General features: G+C 39.1%; 1 pseudogene; it reads left to right on the top strand.

Moving 5' to 3' along the window:
- Positions 1-12697, top strand: part of LOC121328799 — a 43502-nt pseudogene extending 30805 nt beyond the window's left edge.
- Positions 12698-19178: the final 6481 nt, after the last annotated feature.

The raw sequence follows: 19178 nt of genomic DNA, 5'->3' as shown, positions 1-19178 counted from the left end.
TACTGTGACATCTCATTTTAACTTGTATAGTTATACACAGTTATCTCATAGTTTCTCCCATCCTGAAGAGTGGCATCTATTTCATTAAGACATACCATGTCCTGCATCTTTCCGGTACATAAGAACACAGCATGCAAGTGCTTCAGGGAATATATGTAACCTCCTGAGGTTATTCACGGTGATAGTTCAGCTGTGTGAGCCCTTATCTAAAAAATCAATGACTGATTTCCATTGGTAACGCTATATGTAATTGTCATTCCACCCCCCACAGCAGCAAGTGATTCAACTGCTAATATTATATACACACCATTTGAGATGTCAACTTCATGTTTACCAATTTTATTGAAACTACTTTGAGAAAATTTAACACCACCCTTTGCTTTGAACTGTGATGTAAGATGGCTTTGTATTTGGTAAACAACTGTAATCTGTGATTATGTAGGTCAATTTGGACCATGGGTTTCATAAAAGGAAATGTAATCCATTTGTGGAAGTAACTTGACGATGCTGCCCCTGCCAGAGCCGTGTAGATCATTTCAGATAGTGTATTCATATGTGCTGAGTTATATAAACACTCTATGCTTAACGTGTAGGCTTGGCAGGATTCGATTTTTATCGGTACATGTTGATAAACGTTGATTTCACCTGGCGCTCACAGAACGATGAAAAAATATTTCCATCGTTGATAATCGAAATTTATAGAAAGGGGACGTAAGAAAAATGATGGTTGGAAATGTATTAGAGTTCATGAATGTGTATTAAATGTAATGAGTGGAGGAGGTACAGTATTCACATCTCTGGCTAGAGCAGCCTGCTTCGGGGCAGAGCTGTGAATAATTTACACTGCGTATTATTCAGGTGTACAGTACAGTGCGTTGGGGTTCAAGTTGAGAAAGATCATGTCATACACAGTTATATTTGTCGCGGGCGGTTAGACTGCACTGTAACAATAGTTATATTGTAACATAACAGCACTTGATTACTGGCAGAGTGAAACCCAGTCACTGCCTGTCATGTCCTTTGTGGCATTATGTGCTCACAGTGCCTCAGTGTCTATGGAAAGATCATTCAGTTTGTCTAGGAAAGTTCAAGACAAATGTTGCATGTGTCTCTCTAAAAGACCGACTCGGACAGCTCAGCATTTTGTAGGCGACTACAGTAAAGAAATGAACTTACATTTGAAGAGCTTTGCTGGATCTGGCACATAAATATGCATTCCAAGAACAACAGACTTGAGAATTTTTTCCCTTTGTTTTAGAATGCCCTTTTTCATAGCTATCAGTACTGTGCATGCAGTATGATTTATAAATAAGTGAAAATGCCACCATCATTTACATTAATGTGGTAATCTTGTATACATATATTTTATAGTTTCATCACAATAGGCTGAAAATAAAGTCCTATATATGATAAGTGGTGTGAGATCAAGTATGGAATTGCTTTTTCACATTCAACCCTGCTGATTCATTTTTTGTTTGTTTGTTTTACCAGATCTTGTTTTGGAATAGACCTTGCATTCATTTAAATCCAGCCACCGTGCAAATTACACTTTTCCAAATTACAGCTGGTTGCTAAGCAGATGCATGTTTTTCATTGGTGGCAAACACATTTCATGCCAGCGTTTCTTTTGACAGGTTTGTCTGGCATGAGAAACTCTCTTGTGTATGCTTAAGTATCCCCACCTGGTGCCATACAGGAAGTCATGTGAAGCTTGGCAAGCCAAGGCCATTACCTTATCTTCAGACAAAAACAAGGTCAGGATCAAGCCGTGCATAAGTAGGTCAAAGGTGTGCCCCACCCAACTGCAGTTGGATTCCTTGTGACAGTAGCAGAAATTAAGTCACTCATTGCATTTTACAGCTGTACTCAATTAGCTAAATAAAATGCTGCTGTTAACTAAAGGTATTATATAGTTGTTTAGAATGTGCAACGCAGGATTTGTTTGCATGTAAGATATTTTACACATTTTAATTTATGAAGCAAATTTGGTACAGAAATGAAAACATTCATATACAAGATAAATATAAATTTTATATACTGTAGCCTACACATGCTTTTTTAAAAATATTATTTTAATGTAAAGATAGGCAGACTCCAAAAAGTTGATTAACTTGTATTTGAAAAGAAGTATTCTTGAATTTTTGGTTTGGTTGACATCGAGTAGACGTGGGGTTGGGACACATGCAGTTATGGCAGCAGATCAAAGATAATGAACCCATTTAATTTATTTTCTGATATCTGGAAAGCTATGAAAATGCCTTTTTACCCAGCTCACTTTGAAGTCCCAAATATAATTTTTAAATATTTCATTATTTAGAAATATAACCTTGTTCTACTTGTTTTTTTCTTCCTGCACATTATGTTTTTCTACAGTATTTTATTTTTCTTTCATGAAGACTTTAGCAATTTATTTGTGCATTCTTAGGACACTATCCCACCACTGTAGAGCCTCTAATTTAGGAAGTAACTTTTAAAACCGTGACTGTGAACTTCTCAAAGTTTATTTTAAACCATTCAGTCTTTTAAAGTATTTTCTAATTGTAAATATAAATAAATATAACATACGCTTTAAATGAAACATGAGATGAGTGATTCCCCCCCACTCCAGATGTTCAGACAGTATTTCCTTTGATTGATCTTTAACTTTGTCGGAAGTTAGTTGTAGCTGCTTTCCTATAGAGAAGAGACAATTGAGGGTTAGATAGATGGACAGGTTTATTACTGGCTCTCTTTAGCCACTGCCTTTATAGAGCACACGTTATTGCAGAGGTACCTTGATTATAGCTATAGTTCTGATACACCAGCCAGTCTACAGCCAGTGCTGAAGTGTGTCAGCTGTTTATATGGCCAGTGGACTCTCAACACTCATATGGATGTTTTATACCAAGGTATTTTATAGATTCACAACCAGGTCATTTATTGTCACTTTTCAATTGCCATGAAGCCCTTGTCTGTATTCACATTCTTTATGTAGTTTGAATTATGTAAATAATAAATACCTGCATTAAATACTGCTGTCTGTGAACTTAGTCATATTCACTTAAAAGTATTATTGGTTTACACACACTGCAGGCTTCCAAAGAGAGTCTTGCCTTCTGCATGTAGCTGAGCATATAGAAACATGTACCATTTATATCTGGCATCTTGATAAAGCTTTTCAGTGTTTCTTCATCTATTACAGTCATGTGTGCAGTGTGTTCAAATATATTTTCTGTATCTCAGCCATAGAGGTTTCCTTTGAGAGAAGCTGCATCACAGTTTTGGGTAATTACTTGGCTGTAAAGCAACAGTAAAATAGGTTTTGACATGCAAACTTTGCATTAACTTGCTATTTTAGTTTGTAGTTTGATTTTATATTTTTAATGTATTACTGTGACGGGAATAGCTGGGAGGACAGAGACTCGAAGACAGTAAAACTGCAGTTAAAGCACTGCTGCGTTGTTTTAATCAAAAATAAATTTAAAAAAAGTCAAACAAAACACTGCTCACAGAGCCAAAGATAATAGGTCAAACAAAAACTGTTCAGGCTGGGCAGAGCCTTCACTGAACTTTGTAACACAAAACAAATTTAGCAACACAGAAACCCTCAACACAAAACACCACCAACAAACAAAGGCATTTCCCCCTTTTTTCTAGAATGTGGCTGGAACCTAATTATCAATTACTCAATTAGCACTAGCCACATTCTCACATGTATTTTGGCAGGGATAGGAAATTAACCCCATCCCTGCCAACCACCACCAAATCACCACACAATATTTACAGACAGGGCCCTGCCCTGCCACAATTACTTACATGTTTTTTATAGAATGTTATACATTTGTATAAAGTTATTTTTTCCTGTGTTTTCATTTTGAAAAAATTAAAACAGTTGAACAGAGCAATACAAACTCGATTGCTGTTACAGACTATTTTTTGGACTAATTAAGAGAGTGTATTGCATTTCTGGAACAATTACTCCAGTTGTTAAAAAATAATAATACAATAAAATAAAAACACATTTAGTTAGCATGTGATTCAGTTGTATTTTGGTTTTATTTGCAGGTGGTTACTACTCTGGCAAGCAATCTGCTGAAATGATTCAAAATTCAATTCTTCGTCTCTGTTCTCAGGTGTTGTTATACAATTATATTACTCTTGGTCAGTTAATCATGATAAAAAAAAAAACATACTCTCTGTGGAATGGGTGGTACATGTTGCATCCAGTACAAGTGAATGAAAGTTGTATCAATAATAACAATACAAGCCAGCACCGAGATGTAAATATATCAAAAAGAACTACATGGCAAAGTGGCCAGGACTGTCCATTTAATTTCCTTAATTGAACAGTTTCTCCCATCGTGTGTCACGTAACAAAAAAGATGTATTTTTGCAAATCTCTCCCTGTTCACTGATATGATTAACTTGTAGCTGAGAATCATTTAAGTAGCTTTATCTAAATGCTAAGGCAACACAGCCCCTTCCAAAAAATAATCTCTCCATGTTCCCTCTGCATTCCATACACCAACCTTCTTGTGCCACTACTAACAATACAAAATGGTGGTTGGTAGTGGAGTATTTGTTTTTGACATCATCCATTTATTTTATTTATTTTTTTACTATAGTACAAGTATGCTGTTGGTTCATATAGTCTTTCCTGTAAACCCATTTGGTCATTTATTTTCAAATTACATTATTGAGTATTATTGATATATTTTTTCTTTTTATCATTGGATAAAGTGAGGAAAACAATTTGAGTTCATCAGACCCCACTGCTATAATAGAATGATACTGTTTTTACACAAAGTGCTGCATATTCTCATGACTTGTGCAAGTGTAACTCTAGAGCTGGAGAGTGCTTTGCTAATGTGTTAATCATACGTTCTCTTGTTTTTACATAGTTGAAGGATGTTGCCATTGCTTTGGTAGATGTCATTGCTCCTCCTGACTTCATTCTGAACTCACCAATTGGCAAGGCAGATGGTGAGGTAAGGAACAACATTGCGTAACTCCTGTGCAGTCCTTTAAATGCACTGGTAAACATTGACCTTTCTATAAGGAATATAAAATGACTGCATTGCTGCATTGAAACTCCCAAGTTCCCTTTAATCCTGACAACTAATTTAATTTTTTTTTTGCCAAGTAAAAATTCAACAGGAAACAAAGCTTCGCTTAGCAGAGACACAACCTCATTCTGTTTATGTCCAGTGAATCATGATTCTATTTGGCAAGTAACAAATGCATCTGAACAATAAGGTTTGCAAAAAAAAATGTTACATTGTTTTGAATACATTACGAGTACTGCAGTGCTAACACTCAGCAAAGTAATTTCTAAAACTGTTTGGTAAAGTAGGTACTGCATTTTTTGTACATTGTGTTTCATCTGGTAAAGTTAACAGTGCCATGGGAAGATGCTGTGGGTAAGGCATATGAGAGGAAGAAACTTCAGTATGCTCAACTAGCTGCTGAAGAGGAACAGCGAGGATGAAGAGTCCCAGTTTACCCAGTGGAGGTGGGCTGTCGAGGATTTGTGGCACACTCTACAACCCGGTTCATCAGAGACGTCAGGTTCAGTGGCCAAGAGTTGCGTCGCACTGTGAAGAACTTATCTGAAGCAGCAGAAAGGAGCAGCAACCGGCTGTGGTTGAGATGGAAAGATTCTGGAAGGGGATCTCAAGCACAATAGAAAGAAAGCAACGCTGATGTACTGGTAAGTAAGCTGGGCTGAGCTGAGTGGGGGATGGAGGGGGGTGATGCTGGGACACCAGAATCACTGTTGAGCTCTCTTGAGGTGTCGTGGACTAGTCAATGAAACACAGAGGATGGAAGGTGCCTTGAAGACCCCAGAGATGTACCCTACTTAGCTCAGTCCAGATGGTTATCATGCTGATGCACTGGGGAGACCGCAATGGGTTGATCCCCGGAGCCAGCATTGCAGCTGTTGTGTGTGCTGATACGCTTGGGAGGCAAAATGAGCTGATCCTTGGAGCCAGCATTACACTTCAGCAATCAACACCAGACAGAAGAATATCTACATCATCAGATGGAAAACAACGCAAGTGGATGGAGATGCAGATGGATCACATTAGTTTACTGTAAAGCTATATCTTAGTTGGTGCATAGCCGAGAGCCGAGTTCAAATCAGTATGAAGTTTAACATCCAGTCTCATGTAATGGAAATCATAACAGCCAGCCTGCATGTAATTGCACTACCCATGTATAGAGCAGTACTGAGAAGCCTTGAATTACATGTCTTGTATAAGCAGCATCTTTTGAATAACACACTGTAAGGTTTTTGCCAGAATAAGTGTAGGAAAGTGAATACACAGAAGTCTAGACTTTTGGAAAGGCCTCAGTTTATTTTCCATCACATATTTACTGTATCCTCACAATGAGTGCACAAACCATATATGTGTGTGTGTGTGTGTGTGTGTGTGTGTATGTGTGTGTGTGTGTGTGTATATATATATATATATATATATATATATATATTGTAAGAGTTCCCATATCCCTGCACAACTATTAACTGCCATGCTGTTCTTGTTCCACTCTCTTCTCATACACACGCACACACACACTGCATCTCCTCCGTTTGGAGGTGGAGTTTGACGTCAGTCTCTTAAGAGTTCCAAACCTTAAAGGCGTAGAGCTAAGATGAATATATAAGGGATCATTACAACATACACCTTGTATACTACCATAGTGAAAACATCATACTGTACTATACAGAATACTGGTCTAAAACTCATTCACTAAATGGTGGTAAATGTATATATCCCAGATTGTGTGAGGATATATGAGTACATTGTAACATTGGAACTCGAGTCTCTATTTCAAAATGGTCTGTGTTGGCTGCAAAAAAAAAACCTGACAAGCAGACAAAATAGATTTTTTAAAAACAACCTTGGATCACAAATTCAGCACAATTTTCGAGTTTTGTAAACCTTTAAAACGTACGTTGACACATTAATTGCAATGACCGTGTAATTCCCATAGACTATTTTGTTGCCTTTAATCTCAAAATATTAAACACATGAGAAACGTTAACTGCAAACCTGAAATAACAAAACTGAAGCTTTTGTGTTTTTCTTTTTAAAAGACGGTTTAGGGAGATACTGAATGTGTCACTGTTAGGTACGGCTCCGCAATTCGGGATTTTTTTCATTAAAAAAACTTTTGTAATTTTTCATTGACCAGCTGTTGTATTGGTATGTTCGCTGCACAAAGGCTTCCACAAATTCAAACCTGTTCACATTATGTGCCTGTCCACTTTCTGTGCTCTTTTTAAACAATCCTGTGATTGTGACCAGCTTGTTTGGTAATTGTTTAGCCTGAACTTCAAGTTTGGTTTTCTTGTTTTTGTGCACTGCGCTGTCAAGATGCTTCTCAATAGGACCTTTTCTTAGATGATCCAGACACATTACAAGTTGAGCAAAACAGAAGCCCACCATCTGCATGCAATGTCCCCTTTTATTAGCTGTCATTGACACCGGACCATGTGCTGCTTCTACTTGATGAAAAGTATGACATGAACAGGGGAGGTGAAGAGTAATGTAAAATACCGTAAGGAAAATAAAATGCATATTTTCACGGTAGGCAGTCAAATACGCAATTTCTGTAAAATGTGTGATATCGTGAATTTTCCAGGGCCCTACATAAGGCTAGTATGATCTGTGCTCAATCTGAATCTAGTTATTATTGACAACTTTTGTGCAGCTGCTACCAGACATTTTGTACAGTGTTCACAGCTACATTATACTATATACTCTTTCTTCTTAGTGTTAGTTGACCGACTTCGGTTCTGTTTGGTCACCTGACATATCAGTTATGTAGTTTTTACTAGGTGGATATTTATACATATTTTATATGAGTTTACTATTTTTGTCTGTGTAACCAAAAAGCCATTAGAATGGAACAGTAGAGCTATGTGAAATGTAACTAAAGGTGAAGTAGTGCAGAACACATTATTATTATTATTATTGTTATTATTATTAGGAGTGGTGGTTTACACTAGTGCAGGACTAATGTTTCTTTTGTGTCCCTCCAGATTTCTTTGTCATTTTTATCTCTCCATGTTTCTTTCTTTGGTCTTTCGCTGTTGTCTTCCTGTCACTGCACTACTGCCTCTACATACAGCATGTAGGTTAATGCTAGATGTGTGCCTTGTCCCTTTTAACATGTTTCAACTGGCCAATCACAAAATATCCTGATGGACATTTTTATTTTTATGTAACCCATAGTTTATATTCATCCTTATGAAAATCGCAAGAAAAGAGGGAGCGATCTCATTGGCTAAGTGTTCCAACCTGTACAAATATGTTACCATACCAACATGGCATGGAGACTTTAGAGATACTGATTCACTTGAAAACCAGTTCACTTTGGTAGGGGTAAAGGCGGGTGGGTAGTGCCATTTTATAAGCCCTTGTGCCAAACCCCACCCTTTGGCATGTGGATGTTAGACCATATTTCAACACCCTCTTGTGTGTTACTGCTTTCATAACTGTCAATCATAAAATATTAAGAAGTACTAAAAATAAAGTTTTATCCAAAATGTTTCCGCTACATGTACATTAGTTGGAGCTAGTTAGCACATAAGACAATTGCCATTTGTTATAATCATCAATTTCATTTGACTGATGTTTTAAAACCTAAGTCAAAGAAGATGACTTAACATGGTCTAGCTTGTACCCTGTATTCAGGGGAATCTGGGGCAGTTATGTGGTAGCATTGCTGACAGAGACCCTTGGAATTTCACAGCCTGCCAGAACTGTTAGAGCAGAATACAGATACATTATTCAAGGCTGTGGTTTGGATTTGCTGTGCTTGACATTTATTTCAAATGTCATTCAAGTATGTATGTGGTTAGTTGTTCCCGGCAACGTTTGTTGCAATTGATTTTTAGTCTTAAACAGGTGTTGTGTTTTCTACTGACAACCACAGATGAAGTATTGTGTTCTGTTGCCAGCACAACTCTGATATACTTATTTGGGATAGTTAATAAGCATGACAGATAATGATTAAGAAGAAACAGCAATAGAGAATCATACAATAACATGTGAAATGGGTAAGAAATGAAATAATATTATATATAAGGCCATTTGATGTGTCAAGTTCAGGCAAGTTCATGTTTGTGTTTCTAGTTGATACATATTATTGCTGTTTTATGTGTTGTGGTATATGTAATGCCCTCTGTACAAAATCAACCTTGAGAAAATCAGTTTGACATGGGTTCATTTTAAACACTTTGTCATCTAGCAATTATCTAGCAATATTTAACACTTCAGACTTTATAAAAAACTATATACTATATAAAAATTAAGATATTATTATTATTATTATTATTATTATATTATTATTATTATTTATTATTATTTCAGAACTAATTAATGGGTTTGATGGTCCCAAACTACACATGGCAAAATAAGCACTGGTCTGAAGAATATCATGATCACTGTTAATTTAAACGTATTTTCATATACATAAAAAGGCCAGTGAACTGAGTGGTTTGTATAGACTGGTTTTTAAGGTTTTATATTGTTGTACATTTTAATCAGTGTTTAAAAGGGGATTTTTAAATATGCACTTTGCAGAAGCTATTTGCAGTAAAATGCAGGTCTGTTCATTAATACCCATAATAAAAATTCCTCTGCCAGGTGATGGATTTAGAATAGAAGTTTTAAGAGCACTCCGATCTGTTTATGACTAACTATTAAAACCACAATGAGGTTACACTGCTAGGACTCAGCTGTGGTGTATGAAAATGTTAGCCAAAGACTTGCTTCTCTTACTTGTTTTAGATTTGACTGTAGGTTTTAATCGATTTTAACTTTGTAAACAGAAATTGCACTGATTTATAATAAAATTAATTTAAAAAAAGGAAATATAACTTGCTTTAAAAAGACATTACAGTAATTCTTGGCACAGGGGGCGCTAGCACTGTTATTGTGACAGGATCTTGGGGGTTGATAAAATGCAGACCATATTGCGGACTCTGTCAAAGCAAAAACATATTGGTTTTTTACAATACCAGCACACTATAAGCTTAAGCACAGAGCAATAGAAAGTAGTAGGTTGAAGTACTGGTGCAACTTATATTCTCATATATTCTCATCTCTACCACTTATAGTATACCTGATCCTGTTACAACTTACAGAATATGAAATTACATTTTGTGGCCTTTTATTTGATATAAGTTATGCAATAGTTAAACATACACTACTGGTCAAAAGTTTTAGAACATCTCAATTTTTCCAGTTTTTATTGAAATTTACGCAGTTTAATGTCTCAATGTACTTTGAAATTAAAGCATAGAACAAATAAACAATTGGAGATAAAAAAAGAAATCATGGAATCATTTTGTTTAACAAAATTTAATCTAAATTTTTTACTCATCAAAGTACCCACCTTTTGCAGATATAACAGCCGAACACACTCGTGGCATTCTTTCTACAATGGAGATCAAAAATTGTTCGGAAAGTTTTTCCCAACACTGTTGCAGAAGTTCCCACAAATGTGCTGCACTTGTAGATAGCTTTGCTTTCACCCTTCTGTCCAGTTCATCCCAAACCAGCTCAGTGGGGTTTAAGTCTGGAGACTGTGCTGGCCATTCCATGATTTGAAGCCTACCGTCTTGTTCTTTTCTTCTAAGGTAGTTCTGATATAGCCTGGAGGTATGTTTTGGGTCATTATCTTGCTGTAGGATGAACCCCTGACCAACTAGATGTATACCAGAGGGTATTGCATGGCGCAGCAAAATGCTGAGGTAGCCGTTTTGGTTCAGGGTGCCACTCACTCTGTGCAAGTCGCCGACTCTGGATCCAGCAAAAGAGCCCCAGACCATCACGCTTCCTCCTCCATGTTTGACAGTTGGTGTCACACACCGAGGAACCATCCTTTCGCCTACTCGATGGTGTACAAAAACCCTGTGTGATGAACTGAAGATTTCAAATTTTGATTCATCGGTCTATAAGACCTTCTTCCAGTCTTCAGTAGTCCACTGGCAGTGCTTCATGGCCCAGGCAAGCCTCTTTTTCTTATTTTGCCATCTTAGCAATGGCTTTCTTACTGCCACTCGACCTGTTAAACCTGCAGCTTGAAGTCTTCTCTTCACAGTTGAAACTGAGACTTGCTTACTTCGACCAGTGTTAAGCTGTGCTTGAAGCTGTTGTCCTGTGAGCTGCCTAACACGCAAGCTGTTGACTCTCAGAAACTTGTCTTCTGATTCTGTTGTGGCTTTGGGTCTGCCAGACCTCTTCCTGTCAGAGTTTCCTCCAGTTTCCAAGTGCCTTTTGATGGTGTAGGAAACTGTACTCACTGACACCTTGGCTTTCTTTGCAATTTCTCTAAAGGAAAGACCTACACTTTTAAGGGTTATAATGGTCTGTCTGTCTTCCTTTGTTAATTGCCTTTTTCTTGCCATTATGATAGCAATATATTACTTCCTGCAGTACAATACTGTCCAAATAATGCTTAAGAGGGTGTAGTAACACAGTCTGTTCCAACAGTGCTTTTATACAGACAGAGGGTTTGTAAGTAATCAACAAAAGTTGGGGACACCTGTAGGAATTGTTAGCATCAACTTTCAAGGCTTAACTTACTTCCATTGCTGCAGAACAGCTGTAAGTTGTTAACCCATTACTTGTTCCCTGAAAAAGGCCTTTTTGTATAACTCTGAAATGTACATTATTTTTTCAGTTTTTGGTAACCTAAACTTTTTTTTTTAACCTCTGGCAGTTTACCGCTTACCTTTGTACCATTTCAGGCTATTCACTGGACTTGAACTGCTTAAACTTCAATAAAAACTGGAAACATGGGGGTGTTCTAAAACTTTTCACCGGTAGTGTACATAAATTAAAACGGTGAAAAACCGGCAGAGATAGGGCTGAGTGTGAGCTTATTGTAATATATTAAATTATTACAATTACCACATAAGAATTTCCAGACGGCTCTACTCTTGGGTATATTACTGGGGAATATTAATGATTCCTGGATAAATACATAAATAAAAATGAAAACCAACTGTTTAAACTCATAATTTGTGCATTCTACTACAGTTAAATGTATGACCATACGAAATTAAAAACATTGAATAATATGCTTTTTATTCACTTTTAGACAGATTTATCACCAAAGTGCAATTTGCACAACTTTTTGTAGCGGTTACATCAAATTGCTACATCTGGTTTCACAAACCATGATTAGAGGTAGTATCTAAGGTTTCATTAATTAATCCACATCAGGGTCTGTGAAGCCAGCAGCGAATGTTTCAAAACTAATAGCAAACAACCTATGCATACATGTGTTTTATTTATGCATGCATGCTGTGCACAGATAATCTAACAGGGATGTTTTTTTGTTTGTTTGTTTAGATTTATAAAAACCTTTTTGTTGTTCAGGGCAGTAAGGTACTTGAGAGACCATCTTGGTGGACAGAGTTCTGTGCCAATAAGCCAACACTAGGCAGCCTCCAGGCAAAGCTGTAGTGCCCACCAGCATCTTGAAGGCTTAGCAAAGTCTACAACCAAGATGAGCAGTCAGTGAGGCAGTTTCGTTGAAAGTCCAGGAGACAGAAGGGAAGCTTTGTGACCTAGATTGCTCATTTATTCCGGGAAAATCCCATTAATCATTTTGTGGTTGAGCATATTGAAACAAGGTGTTCTGTTTAATTAACAATGGCTACATTCACACATTTGATCACCAAAAAAAAACAATGGCTGCATTCACAATCCCTTGTTTTTTTATGCTCTAATTCATCTATTAATCTATCATCTAGTAATTCTGTGGAGACATTTGTGAAATCAGACATCAGTAATTGTTAAAAAATGTTTATCTCACAGACTAAACTAATACATGAAGTATCTTCAGTTTAATTATATTATTCAGACCCACACAGATTGCCTCATTGGGAGTACATTACAGTCAGTTTTAGAATATGATGAAGTACTTGTGAATTACAATGTTTTACTGTAATGAAAATCAGTAAATGGAAAATAATGAAAAGTGGCCAGCTTTTCTGTGAATAAATAAGGGAATTAGCTCCATTTTAGTTTTATAATAATAGTAGGATGCAATGTGCATCAGGTTTTTTTTTTTCTTTTGTATAAAATAAAATGATCTGTTAATGCCTATGATTTTATCTGTTAAGTAACAGGAACTGTGACTGGCCCATCTTAGTACACTTACCCTTCAGTCTTCATTTTTACACTAAGGCTTAGCTAGGTGTTTTGAAGGGCCAAAGCCACTTGTTACCTATGTATGAATGATCTGTATGAAACCAAATGCAAGGAAAGAGTGCTTAAAAAGATCAGTATTGTAATTTGAAATTAACATTCCCAATTCAGACTATAAGTCTCTCAGTGTGAATGATGCTCTTTTTAAACAAAAAGGAAAGTTCTTTTATGAAACCACCTTAACATTTCCACTGTCGATTAGTGCAAACAGATGTGTTATTTTAAGCATATATATAAATATGTAAAAAAAGCCTGATTTTAAGTTTTTCTTTGTTTCATGAGTAGTATTTTGATTTAGTGGGACTACAAATCTTTATAACAGGCTACACAATTCTACAATAGAAATATATGAAAGCAACTCTTCTTCCAAAATAAGCTTATTTGTATTACCTTTTATTGTAGTAAAAAACAAATCTATTCTGCTCTAATAACTTTCTTCAGATTGTCATTTTAGGGACTGTTACACAAATGGTTTGTTTCCATGTGCATATAACTTCGTTAATTAATAAACACTTTAGGGGTGACAGTTTTGGTTCTTTAACAAAACACATTTACTGTTTTGGGTTTTTTTTTTATTTTTTTTTATAGAAGACAGCAAGCACAAGTCATTGTACTAGGTGCCATTTTAAGGTAATTAAGGAGGTGTCTTTAACATTATACAATGTTACACACTTGCCTTGCAAAAATTCACAAAGATAACAGCCTGGTGAAAACAGAGGGTCTGTAGTACATTAGCTTTAATGCATGCCAACTCAGGCATATTGCAGTGATCGCTGCAAAATATTGTTCCTCACACCAGTTTGGAAACAATGAACATTTTTTAAACCCTGGGCATGCTGAAGATATAGATCAAGAGAGAAATAAACTGTGACAGTGTTCTTAATAAATCTAGTTTATTGCAATACAGGATTCATGCATTCTGTAGCTGTATAATACCGATAGGTTTTCCAACAGTATATTTATTTCTTTATTTTAATACCATTTTAACTGCATTGCAAATTTATAACAAAACCATACATTTTTTGGGGGGACTGTCATCAGGCAGTTATCATTCTCTGTCATCACTTTGGGAAGCAGAGTGTTGTTTTACTCTGGAAACGGAGTTGGTGGGGTCTAATGAAAAGAGAATAAGTTGTATTTACTGAGGTCTGCATGCAACCTCACAGTTCTGTTTCTCATGAAGAGCTGCTCTGCTTTACAGTTCTTGTCAGGTTAACAAGTAACCAGTTTTATTTTCATGTTTTTTATTTAATAAAAAAAAGAAAATCACAAATATTTAATGGGATATGTTCAACTGATCTAAACAGCGATCACCAAAACATGTTTTTATTTGCATGAAGACATTTTATTTGCAGCATATTGCTTGTAAATCCCCAAAGAATGACCCCTGTAGATCAAGTACAGTAAATGGCATGTTTATGTGCTCCAAAGGCTTCTTCAATAGCTGTCTTTATGATAAGCAACTCCACCTAAAACAAAAACACAGAGCTGGCTTAATTGCCCCCAGCGGTCTTTAAAAATGCATGGAATGTGATTACAGTTTGATGTCTTTGATTTGAGGTCATGATAATATAGTGGACTTGGAATAATTATAGCACTGGAATGTAACTCTTGTTTAGGAGACAAGGGTGTTGGCTGGCTAGAGCAATCAATGTTCCAAGCTAAAAACAATTATGTACAGTATTGTATGGAAAGTAGTGATCTGTACAAATCTACTAGATTTAATAAAACAAGTGAGCAATATCAATACCCTCCTGTGCATGCAAATTCAACTTCGTACAAGAATAAGATACAATTTGTATCACTAGTTATTGCATGTATTTAGCAACTTGTGACCTGTCAAAAACCTTTCTATATGGGAGAAAGCATTTAACTTAAAACAGGAACTTATCTATATTAATTTAAACGACAAATGGCTTGTTTTGCTGTATTGTCATTTCTAAAGGTTTGTTTGAGGTGGAATTGGTGTATCCCCACAATTGTCAAAGAATGTTTTATTCATTTATTTCTACATTACAAATATATAGGAAAATGGCAGCTGATACTCTTTTGTTGCTGACAAATAAGCTAAAAATTCTAAACTCAGTTATTTCAGTTCCATTCACTCCCAGGACACTTAAAATGCTGATGTGCAAATCATTTCTTACAAATTAAACAACACACACAACACACACACATTCACAGACACAACTATGTAGTTAGGGTAGGGACGTTCACGTAGCTGCCTCCCCGGTGCTGCGGTACCACAGCGCACACCTAGCCCGTTGTATATTTATCTTGGTGCACAGGTGCTTAATGTAAGCAGTAGTGCACAATAGCGCTGCACGGTACGTGGTGCACTTAATGCCCTCAGTGTGCGCGGTGCTCGGTACGCACAGTGTACGTGGTGCACACGTGCTAGTACCTCTACCACTCTAGTGCTGTAACGCATGGTGCTGCATGGTGCGCAGTGCACGGTACTCGGTGCACACAGCTCTTGGGATGTACGGTGCAAGCAGTGCACTCGTTGCATAGTCACTGCTCAACCTAGTGTATAGCTCATGGTGCTGCACGGTACCCAGTGAAAAACAAGGTACTCGGTGCGCACGGGACTCAGCGTACATGGTGCACGCTGTACACACAGTGTACAAAGTGCACAGTGCACAGTGCACACGTAAATTGGTACTACACTAGTGATCATATTGTACTTGTACTGCACAGTACTTGCCGCACTGTGCGCAGTGTTAATACCCTTGCTGTAATGCTAGTGAGTGTACACACTAAGTTAGCATTTACCTTTCCTTCAACGCAGTGCGAGCAGTGCCTCAGTGCTAATGCACAACATCAGGCCCATGTTGGGGTTCCATCCCTGTATGGCCTGCAATGCCAACATCCCACAGGAGGACAAGCATACCCTCTGCGTGCGTTGCTTGGTCATCCCACATGCCACCACGGCCCTCCAGAGGGATGTGGCACGTAGTATCTGTGAGGGTTTTCAGCCCCAACTGAAAGAGGCTTGTTTGGAAAGAGCCATGAGGGCGAGCTCCGTGTCTTCCATGGCGAGCCCGTCAGCGGCTCTGGGTGCCCCAGACGACCTGTCCCAGGACTCCCTGCTGGACATTCCTAATGCGTCTAATGAGGGTTAAGGCCCCTCTGGTGGGTGGTCTTGCTAGAGACCCGGTATGCCCAAACCCTCAATGCAGGGTGACGGAGACGCATTTAAAGTGAGCTTATGCAGCAGAAGCGCAGGCAACTCATTAAGCTAATACAGCGAGTGTGCTTACCACATATTTGGGTGGTGTACTGCGCTCTCCGAGCCAGTGGCCACAGAGTTGCTTCTCCTATCCAGCACACTGCTGCAGATCTCCGGTCTCCGGTCTCCAAGGGCAAGCTCTTGGCTGGAGTCTAGCTAGCTTAATTGTGGCTCGTAGACAGCTGTGGCTGACACAAGCAGGGTCCCTGATGCGGATAAGGCCGTGCTGCTTGACAAGCCCATATCCCCAGGACATACTTTTGGGCCAGCTATGGAGGAGATATTGCAAAAATCACACCAGGAACGCAAGGCTCCCCGTCAGGTGCCCGCGTTGCTCCCTCCCCGTGCCTCTGCATGGGGTAGGTCGAGCCGTTGGCGAGCTCCCCAGATTCGAACAGTCCCAGTCCCCACAGCTCTGCTGGTTGACCTAAGGCATCGCCTCAGGGCACATCAGCAGGTAACCCAGCCCAGCTGGAAAACAAACGGAAAGCAGGTCATGGTCAGTCCACAAACCAGTGTCACAGGAAGCGTTTTTAGGGCCAGCGCCCTAAACACTCACCCCAAACTGCCCAGCTTCAGCCTCAGCAGCCCAAGCAGGGCCTCTGAAGGCTGGCAGCTTCAAACCCCCTTTTCGGCACAACAACTGCAGTACTGGCATTCTTGCACCTTAGACTTCTGGGTGCTCACCACCATGCAAAACAGTTATGCGCTTCAGTTTCGCTTGGGACCTCCTCCCTTTCGAGGTGTCACAAACACTTTCGTGACAGACCCTCTACAAGCCTTGGTACTTCAGAAAGAAGTGGCTGCCTTGCTGTGCAAGCAAGCCATTCATCTCAGAGACCCCCATCTCTCACGGAGAAGGGTACTACTCGAGGTACTTTCTTGTACCCAAGAAAGATAGCGGTTTTTGCCCCATCTTGGACTTGAGGCTTCTAAAAGTGTTCTTAAAAGATGAATGCTAACCAACCATCACATCCTCCAGTCCATTTGGCTGGGTGACTGGTTCACCACTGTGGACTTATAGAACACATACCTTCATGTTCCCATTCGTCCAGAAGACAGAAGGTATCTCTGCTTTTCCTTTCTAGGAAGTGTGTACGAGTTTGCAAGCTGCCATTCGTCCCCTCCCTAGCTCCTCGTACATTTTCAGTGCATGGACACTATCCTGGCTGCCCTCGACTCTGTGTCAGCTGTTGCATGGCCAGCCCTGGGAGATTCCGCTTTGTTTGGATCTCCTCAGTCAGGTGAAAGGCTCTCTTTGGCACCCGGAACCGGGCAGGTTCCAGCTATGGGTCTGGCCCCTGAAAGGGACTGCTGATCAAACGCGGTTGTGGAAACGATGCAGATCGCTAGGGCAGACTCCACTAGGTCTCTATATACCTATAAGTGGAATTATTTTCAAGCTTGGTGTCTGGCTGGGAGCCATGACCCCATCACTTGCCCTATGCCAGTTATCTTGCAGTTTCTGCAAGAGCTGCTTGATGCTGGAAGGTCACCTTCCATCTTGATGGTGTATTTAGCAGCTATCTCTGCTTGCTATGCCCCCATAGATTCTATGTCTCCCGGTGCACATTTTTTGGCTACCCGTTTCCTTAAGACGCACAGCGATTATGCCCTTCTAGGAGGACTGTTCTCCCCAAATGGAGCCTTAATATTGTACTAGAGGCTCTCACAAAGGCCCCGTTTGAGCCCTTACACTCCATAGAGCTGAAGTACCTGTCTATGAAGACAACCTTCCTCTTGGCTATCACTTCCTGATTTCCTCCCCAAGCTTAGGGCAAGAGCACTGCGTCAATCTGGCCAGCTCTTTGTCTGTCATGGGACACGGACCCTAGGACAGCCCATCTCTAAGCAGCGTCTGTCACACTGGATTGTGGGCACAGTCTCGATTGCTTAGAATGGTGCTGGCTTACCCCCTCCAGGTAGGGTGGCCGCACAATCCACTAGAGGGTTGGCTACATCTCAGGCCCTTTTCAAAGGTGCCTCGATGTCTGTCATCTGTACTGCTGCTAGTTGGGCTACGCCACATACTTTCTCCAGGTTCTACTGTATTAATGTGGTAGACCCTGCCTTGCCTTCTGTAGGCACAAGGGTCCTTGAGGGTGTAAGTTCACACCGTTAATCTCTGGGTTAGACAGTGTTGTGCATCCCTCATATGCTGCCGTTCCTTCTCCCTCGTGACGGCTTTGGTATACATTATCCCATACCTAATGTGGTGGTGGTTGTCTTCGAATTGAAAGGGAACATTAGGTTACTTACTGTAACCGTGGTACCCTGAAAGAGAAGACAACCACACCTGCGAGGTCGCTTCAGTAGTCCTCATGGGTTTGATGGAAAAAGAGGAGGATCTTCCTGTGAGTGACGGTTTTATTCCCTCGGTGGGCGGGACTGAGTGTGTCATCCCAGGAAGGGGCCTTTCGGCAGCTCTGGTATAGAGAGCTCGGCAATACCTACCCAATGGGCAGGAATATCCCATAACTAATGTAGTGGTGGTCGTCTTCTCTTTTAGGGAACCACGGTTATGGTAAGTAACCTAACGTTACGCCTCATGTATTGACCTTTACATCTGGTGAATATAATTAAACTAGTTGAGTTCATTTCGACACTGGAGTTTTAATAAAACATTTTGCAATAAAGAATAGTTTGTTTTAAAGAATAGAGAATTACAAATTACCGTCACCATTGGATGTAAATACCCAATTTTTTTCTTTTTTTTTTTTTTTTTTTTTTTTTTT

This window comes from Polyodon spathula, chromosome 2 (assembly GCF_017654505.1).
Source record: "Polyodon spathula isolate WHYD16114869_AA chromosome 2, ASM1765450v1, whole genome shotgun sequence".
Taxonomy (NCBI): Eukaryota; Metazoa; Chordata; class Actinopteri; order Acipenseriformes; family Polyodontidae; genus Polyodon; species Polyodon spathula.
Note: the sequence above shows the minus strand (reverse complement) of the source record. Positions and strands in the feature narration are given on the sequence as shown.